The 8,812-nt window shown below is 34.8% G+C and overlaps 1 long non-coding RNA gene across 2 annotated transcripts; it reads right to left on the bottom strand.

Moving 5' to 3' along the window:
* Window positions 1–701: 701 nt before the first annotated feature.
* On the bottom strand, window positions 702–4,638 carry LOC145167249 (uncharacterized). 2 transcript variants are annotated; one of them, XR_013741024.1, is made up of 4 exons: window positions 4,425–4,638; window positions 2,062–2,121; window positions 1,429–1,630; window positions 702–1,309 (listed from the first exon to the last, which is right to left on the bottom strand). It is a non-coding gene; the product is annotated as an uncharacterized LOC145167249 (long non-coding RNA). The 2 variants fall into 2 exon arrangements; XR_013741023.1 differs by having other exon boundaries at window positions 702–1,630.
* Window positions 4,639–8,812: the final 4,174 nt, after the last annotated feature.

The raw sequence follows: 8,812 nt of genomic DNA, 5'->3' as shown, positions 1-8,812 counted from the left end.
GAAGGTGCAATGACCCTGACTTTTAAGTAGATATCAACAACAAAAAACAATAATCAATAACTTCCTGTATTGATTGAAAATATTCAAAAACAACACAAGAAACCCTAATGTTTACTGAAATTTCGAGAGTCTAGTTCTCTGCCAAAGGACCAGATTTCAGAAAAGATAATCTTGTCTCCTTCCAACTACCCTCTTATAATAATCTGTTGTAACAAACTAAATATAATAAAGAACCCAAAATTCCCCTCCTACTAATAAGATGCTCTTTATTATGATGATTTCCCATAATACTCCTATCTAAATAATTTGATTAATATCCAAGAGCAATGTTATAAAGGCTTCTCAAGTAAGTAAGAAAAAGCACCAACATATATTATACTGGATAAAGGTGTTATTTCTTTTTTGTTTGATGCACTTAATAAAGACATTGTTTTTTACTTGTTCACCCACTGTTCACCCACAAGCAAGGGGCTTCTTTTTTCCCCTTCTTCCAAGCCTTTATCCCCAACCAACCATTGTTCTTAGGGAGACATTTTTTAGTGGGTATCACTGCTACACATAATGTAAAAATCATTAAGATGGTTCATTTTATTTCAAAAACAAAACATTCTTTGTTTATAGAGCATACATACATCGTTTATCCATACAACACTCAATGGGAAAAAAAAATGTAAAATGATTCTTAGTGATAAAAATATGACTCGCTCAGACAAATGATGCATGGGATCCATTCAGAAAAATGTTGAGATAATCGATGGATACATGGTGAACAAAACACTAACTATTTATAGGATTACCAAAACATATTAACTATAAAAGCTAAATTATCACCAATAATCTCGACAAGAACATACTCCATTTTTTGCATGATGAAACCTCTTTGCATCATGTGCAATGATCTCTCTTCCAACCACCTTCGAAATAATCTTGAGTGCTTTATGGCAATCAGCACAAACACGAAGATTTTTATATATTAATAATCGTGCACGAGATGGACTAGTCAAAAGAGCTTCCACTAGATAAAGTCTTTCACTATGTATTAAAAGAGATTCTTCTTTAGCTTCAATGTTCACATCATGAACTACTGATTCAGTCTCGGCCACATACCCAGCACCTATCATATGTTGTTTTAAACATTGAAGATGACGGCAGAACTTCTCATGATTAGAGCGAGAAGTATCACCGGCCTTATACTTATGAACTTTGGTTTTAACACCTACAAGATTAAACTCTGATGATTTCTTTTTTTCTTTCTGTTTTCCTTTTGTTTGGTATCAAGTCTTTCCTTGATTGTTCATCTAAACGATGACTACAAAAAAATGAAATCTAATGATTAGGGTGTTCAAATAATATAACATGCTAAAAAGAGATTTTTCTTTAGCTTCAATGTTCACATCATGAACTACTGATTCAGTCTCGGCCACATACCCAGCACCTATCATATGTTGTTTTAAACATTGAAGATGACGGCAGAACTTCTCATGATTAGAGCGAGAAGTATCACCGGCCTTATACTTATGAACTTTGGTTTTAACACCTACAAGATTAAACTCTGATGATTTCTTTTTTTCTTTCTGTTTTCCTTTTGTTTGGTATCAAGTCTTTCCTTGATTGTTCATCTAAACGATGACTACAAAAAAATGAAATCTAATGATTAGGGTGTTCAAATAATATAACATGCTAGATCTAAAAAATTGTTGGTAAAAACTCAGACAAAGAGAGATCAAATAAATTCCAAAAAATGATACAAAAAAATCAAACAATATTCCATCTAAACCGATAGTCACAATATGCAACTTTGTTGGGTTCAACAATAGCATTCAAGATATGGTGGTTATATAAAGAAAATCAAATGGGATAATCGAAAATAAAGACACAAACAAATTAAGGATTGTATGTTAATATACATTAATATACCTCCCTATTATATTTGTGTAAAACTTATGGTGTATGTCTTTTGGTGAAGATATTTCGTAAAGTATTCAAATACAATACTTACTTTCATATAAGCAAAACAACAACCCAATAATATGAAGTTCCAAGTAAATTAAGAGATTTTACCAGGAGGCCCGACATTTCTTTACATTTCCGAGACCACCCGTTCCAATAGCTTATGAATACCTAATACATACGTAATTTAGATATGAGATAGTTATGAAAAAATTAAAATAGCTAATTGGTAAGAAATTAAATAATTAATCAACAGAAAATTAGAAAATCAAACAATTAAAACAAGCGGTCTTTGATTAGAAACTAAAGTAAACTAGGAAACTATAATTCTTAACACTTAGTGGAGGGAGTTTAAGAAAATTGAAAAGCGTAAACCAAAAACCCTAAATTTAGCTTCCATATATTTTGAAAAAAAAAAATAACAATTTCTTTTGTTTAACTTTTAAATTAAACAACTTTTTTTTGTTTAGAACAAGGGTTTTAAGTCTGCAGGTTGCGGATCAAAGCTATTTCACAAAAAACAATAATATTAATAACCATAATGATGATAGTGTGATCAATCAACAAAAGTATGTTGCTATGTTTGAATTCAACCCTAAAATTATTTGGAGCCATAACATATTTTTATTTATTTGTGTATCAAAGCATCCCACTTCTGTTTCTTTCATTTATAAAATTTTAAAAACATAAGCAAGTTAGATTATAAGGAAAAAAATTTGGAAAAAGATGCCAGAAGCAGGTCCGGTCCAAACGTATATGGGGCCCGGGACGAAAAGAAAATAAAAAAGCCCCTCAAAGACAAATATAATAAAGATTAAAAAAAGGATCATTTATTCTTCAATATAGACGTGTTCAATTAGCAATAACAAGCAAACCAAATTGTTTATCTTTTGAGCTAATTTGAGTTTGAATCGACTTTAGGCTCTAAAAATCATTTAGGTAATAATTTTTTTTATATAAATACACTACATAGCCCATAAATCTTGGGCCCCCTGGAGACGTGGGCCCTGGGCAGTCGACCAGGTTGCCCACTGTCTGGACCGGCCCTGGCCAGAAGATTTAGGCCACAGACACTAAAACATAGTTATGCAGAAAATAAAGTTAGAATGGACTGAAGTAATCAAAACATACACATGCATCAGATTAAACTTCAAATCTATAAAAACATATAAATAAATAGCAAAATGCTTTAATCCCTTTATACCCAATAATCCATGTTAATAAAATATATATTTTCTAGTTAACTCAAATAGGAGTATGATAAAATATAAAGAGATCGTAAGTACCCATTGTTTACTAATTTATGTATTTTTGTTACATGGACCATTTCTTTAGTTTGAGTAGGCTTCAGCTTTAGCATCTATTGCTACATTTATTTTATTTTCTAGTTTACAAAAGAATACCATTATTCACACAGAACTTCATATTTTCACAATATTAAATGAAAAATAGTAAAATCACAACATAAGAATCAAAATAAGAAAATACAACATCATGGAATAGAAAAGAAATACATTTTCTCCTTGTCCTACCAATTGTAAAATCTTAAGGCATAAAGATCCAAGATAATATTAAAATAATTAATCTGATAATTGAGCTATTTGGCAGGATCAGGATTTCTAAAACAACGGAATTTCCAAGTCTAATAGAGTCTGAATTTTTAAGATCTAAATTTTTAAATGCTATTTGGTTGGAACATCTAATGGTATGTTTGGGAATGCTTTTTAATCTCAAAAGTGCATTTGGTAAAAGTACTTATTGGCTTATGACTTTTTGACTTATTGGCTTAGAGGTAAAAAGCTAAAAAGTCATCAAAAAGTTAAGATTTTGTAGCTTTTTGAAAAGTTGTTTGAAAAGCATTTTTGGACAATACAAACACTTTTTTAGCTTATTAGTTTCTTGAAAAGCAAATAAACTTAATTTGAAAAACACTCCCAAACATCCACTAGATTGCTAAATTGCAGTGCTAAATAATAAAAATGACAATTTTTGTTATTTTTTGGTGAATTCAATGTTTTTATTTATACGAGCAATAAACAAGAAATTTTCACCCAAAAACAACATTATTTCATATCAGCAAAAAATCATATAACATAAGAAATCATTGTTTTATTAAACAAATTTCCAGCAAAATTTCACAGCATCATTAAAAAAAAAAAAAAAAAAAACGTGATTTCATAAATTTTCAGAACATATTATCAGAAAAAACAGCAACAATATATTTCAGCAATTAACAGCATAATTGCATAGCAACATTTCAGAAAAACTCGATATCAGTTGTTTAAGGGACTAGGTAGCATCCTAAAAAAATGATTAATACAATCCAAAGCTTTCTTAAACCCGACAGAACCAAATGCAACCAGTAAAACCCGACAATGGCGTTTTCCGGTGGTTTAAGGGCTGCCGGAGGCGACTCCGGCCTCCACAACGGGCGAGATGAGTCGGGAATGATACTTGGGAAATGGAACTCATACCTTCTCGTAGTGACCGGGATGGCTCAAGAAACGATCTTAAAAAGCTTCTTTTTTCCCTTGAAACCCTAATTCGGCACCTCTTCTTTCTCTCTTGTTTTCTCTTGGGATTCGAAGCTAAAAAGGATGTAGAAAGGCTTCATATGGTCGATGGGTGGGTGTATTAAGGGTAAGGATCCAAATACTTTCCAAGAAATCGAGTTTTGCAGGTCTAAAGTTGGAAAAGAAACAGCATGCGCTGATGCGTCGCTGTAAGGAGAAGAAGACAATCAACTTTCGGATTTTGGCAACTTCGGGCCTTGAACTTTAGCATATATGCGGAATTAACCCCAAACCCGATTCTCTCAAACAAAAATGTTTTCCATAAGAAAAAATTGCACAAATGGTCCTTGTGGTTGTCAAAATTGACTTTAGTTCAAAAAAATTTGGTGGTGCAGTCCAATTTTGAATACCTTGTGTGATTTTGGTCCCTATGGTTCACATTTGTTGTGGTTTTGGTCCATGAACTACCTGAAATGACGAATATGCCCTTAAATTATTCTTTTTTTTTCTTTTAACTATTTTATTATTATTGTAATTAAATATAAATAAAAAAAATAAAAATCTCACCCACCCACCCCTATTATCTCTTCTCGTCTACCTTTATCTCCTGTAAAAAAAACCACCATGCATTCCAAGAGACAAGAATCATCCAGTAACCACAAATCGTCTCTCTCAAGATCCACCACCATCAAACCCACTTGTCGGACACCATCACCGTCATTATTAGACCACCACCGTTCCCTTCGTCTTCTTCGGTACGTGGTTGTACCAACAAAAGAATGAGACAAAGAGGCAAAGAAAACCTTAGGTTTTCCCTTCTTCAATAATGATATCTTCTTGTCGGAATCCAGATGTAGGGTGTACCCTTCTCGGTTCGGATTGAAGATTATCGGAGTTCAAATGTAAGTAGTGGTGCTGAAAACCCTAATCGCTAAAAAGAGGCCCGATGATGACAACATATGGTGAATAAAGAGGCTCGATGAAGGTTTATGCTCGTGTAACAAATGGTGATAGAGGTTGTGGAGGTGATGAAGGTCATTCGATGACGGTGAAGGTGCTTTGGCTAGCTGATGACGCCAGTGAAGGGTAAGGACGACTCCACTGGTTTTATATGATGGTTGCCTAATGATAATGATGATATTGGTGGTGGTTTCAGCAAAGAATGACGGTTGTCAGTGGTTTCCGGTGAGATAAGGTAGAGAGGATGTTGGGGGTGGGGTTTAATTTTTAGGCTTAAGCACCCCTTGCATCGTTTTTGGGCACTTGGTTTAGATCTAGGCAAGAAAGGAATATGCTAATGGTGGTTTTCAGCTTTGTTAGTGGTTACCGACGAGACAGGGGGAGAGAGGACAGTGGGGATGGGGTGGATGGCGGCTGATAGTGGTGGCAAACCATGGTGTGGTGGTTGTTTGTGAACTTTTATCAGGTTAATAAATGAGAGATGGGGTTAAGGGTGAGGGAAACGGATGTGGTTTCGGCGGATGGTTGTAACACTTGAATTGGGTATGTTTCCTTTTAACCATTTGTATTTAAATTATTGCATTTTTGGTCCTTATGGCTAGTACGCGGGGCGTACCATAGTGTACGCTTAGCGTACTAGCGAGGGGTTGATCGCGGGTTCGAACCTCATACGTTGGACGTACGAGGGTTACGCTGGGCGTACGAGGGGTTTTATGAAACCCTGATTTTGGGGTGTTACACCCTATATATTCACCTTAAGTCCCAAGAGCTAGCCTATTTATTAGCCTCCATTGTCCTAAAACCCTAAATTTCGACCCTTAGCCTTCATTTTGTGTCTTTGAGCTCTTGAGAAGAAAAGTTGGAGTTTTGTTACTCATTTTGAAGGGATAGAAGAAGATTAAAGGTTTATTACTTGGTGTGAAGCTTAAAGATCTAGAATCATCACTCCTTTTGCAAGTCGTTTGAGGTATAAAGATCTTATCTTGACTAGTTCTCTTATGGATCCTCTTTTGGACTTGTTTATGGCCAATTTAGTCCCTTTTGGTTGGTCCTTGTGAGCTAGGGTCGTTTTAGAAGCCTAACCTTGTAGATCTGAGCATTTTAGGGTCCTCTTGTCCATAAAAATGCAAGTTTGGTGATATTGGTGGTCTCATGCATGCATTAAGTCATTTATTAAGCTCTTTTAAGCTCTAAGAGCCTCATTAAGCCATGCATGCACGTAAAGTTCACAACTTTACGTGATAAACCACCTCAAGGAAGTCAGATCTAAGTTTTGGAGTGAAGTCTTAACTGTTTAAGAGCTAAATGAGAAGGTTGGCCAAACTAGTCGAGTACGCTGGGCGTACAAGCCGGTACGGGCAGCATACAAGCCCTAAAGCGAGTATGATTAGCGTACAAGCCGAGTACGCCTCGCGTACTCAGCAGTGGGCTTCGGTGTTATTGGATTCTCGGTCTTGGGCCATTGTTGTCTTGGGCCTTGTTGGGCCATTAGAATTCTAGTGATGGCTGTTGGTATTTTAGCAGACTTTTGGTTGAAAGCCCACGAAAGAGATTTGGGCCCAATTTGGAAAATATGGCCATAATTGGGCTTGGAATGATTATTTTGGAATTTTGGGCTTTTGGACAATTGGATTGGGCCTAGGATTTGGGCAAAGTTGGGTAAAGGGTAAAAAGGTCTTTTACCCTAGTTTAGACTCTTAGTATGAGTTGGGATTCAATTATTGATCGGATAATTATTTTGTGATTTATAGCTCGAGAATTTTAGCGGGCCATCAGCCAGAGATTTATCTGTGAGATTCAGCAGTGTGAGGTGAGTTTCTTCACCATGTTTAGCGAGTCTAAGACACCAATTGTTGATTAATGTTTTTCAGGTAGTTCCTCTAATCGGAGAAAGCAGCCAGGCTGACTAACGACATGTACATCACAGATGATTATGGTTTGATTTTCATTGTTTTTTGATATATTGTTTTTATGAATGGTTTTGTGGCATTAACTAATGGTATTCTGTATGTATAGAAAAAGAATGTTATATTTATGTTTATAAAAAGAAAATTTTGGTTAAAAATGTAGGATGTTACAATAACGATGTATTTTGGTATAGGTCTTTCCAAGTACGTTTTGGTGTGAGTATGTTTTTTTAACCGCAAATCTAATCTACTCGTGAATCCACCTACGTCCCAGACGAGACTTGAACTTTCGAGCTCAAGGAGGAAGGGCAACACCTGATATTGTTGGGTTAGAAGCACTTTAATGGTGTGTGTGTGTGTGTGTGTTTAAACTATAAAAATGCACGTCTTGCAATAATCCTTATTATCCAATGTAAAAAAATGGACAAATGCTTGTCTTTTTCTACTGGGTACTTATATATATACATGGGAAAATCGAGGCTAGTGTATGTGATTCTGATATACTTTAACCACCATTTTCAGTAAGTGTATGTTAAAGGGTGAGATCGCATTCAGTGATGGGATTTGGACGTATAACAAAGGGGTGTCTATTAACATTTGTGGAATTTCTTTGTGTGACATGGATTTTTTGTTTGTATATCTTTGATATGGGCATATTCTTTTCTGTGCGACATATCTTTTGCATGTATCCCATTGTTGCTTTGTTTATTACATTTTTGTATCTCGTTGATACTTGGGTTGTGGTGACTAGGTAAGGCATGTGGAAGATGTCACGAGTAACTCATTGATTCATGTTCAAATCATGACATTACTCAGCCTTTGTGGCCATGGAGGTTCGTCTGCATTTAGCCTCATGTTCGCAACAAGGATTAGTCGGTGCGTGAAAGCGGACCCGAAACCCTCGTTAGGGAAGTTCCTTTTCCATATATATATATATATATATATATATATATATATATATCAAAGTTTGTTGCTATTACCGTAAATTTCTTATCAAATTGGTGTTGGTCAGCGCTTCTCTTTTGCCTTCATAACATCTAAAAGTCTGTTGCTATTACGGTGGAGGCCTCATTCGAGTTTGGTGTTGCTCATGGTTAAATGATGGGTTTTTGAACTGTATCTGTGGTGATTGTATACTTGTTTATCCTGTATTTTAGCCGCTAACAAAATCTCAGCCATTCTTTAAAAAAAAAAAAAAAAAGAGAACTAATGTGTAACATTTTTCTTATAGTTTTTAACTTTCATTAAAATTAAAGATGTAATAAATAAGCACAAATTTCAAAATCTAAGAAGTTTGTATAAAACATATTAACAAAAACATGCGTTCAAAAATACAGCCTCCAGTATTTTATACCCTGGCAAAGTAGTGTCAATAGTGTCAATAACACCTGTTTCTTTTATACCTCAAAAAGGTGATGCATTATTACACAAGTATTCTTGTCTTGCAACAGAATCTAGTCGCCAAACATAAACCATTTAAAA

This window comes from Lactuca virosa, chromosome 3, assembly GCF_052849685.1.
Source record: "Lactuca virosa cultivar CGN04683 chromosome 3, Lactuca_virosa_CGN04683_v6, whole genome shotgun sequence".
Taxonomy (NCBI): domain Eukaryota; kingdom Viridiplantae; phylum Streptophyta; class Magnoliopsida; order Asterales; family Asteraceae; genus Lactuca; species Lactuca virosa.
Note: the sequence above shows the minus strand (reverse complement) of the source record. Positions and strands in the feature narration are given on the sequence as shown.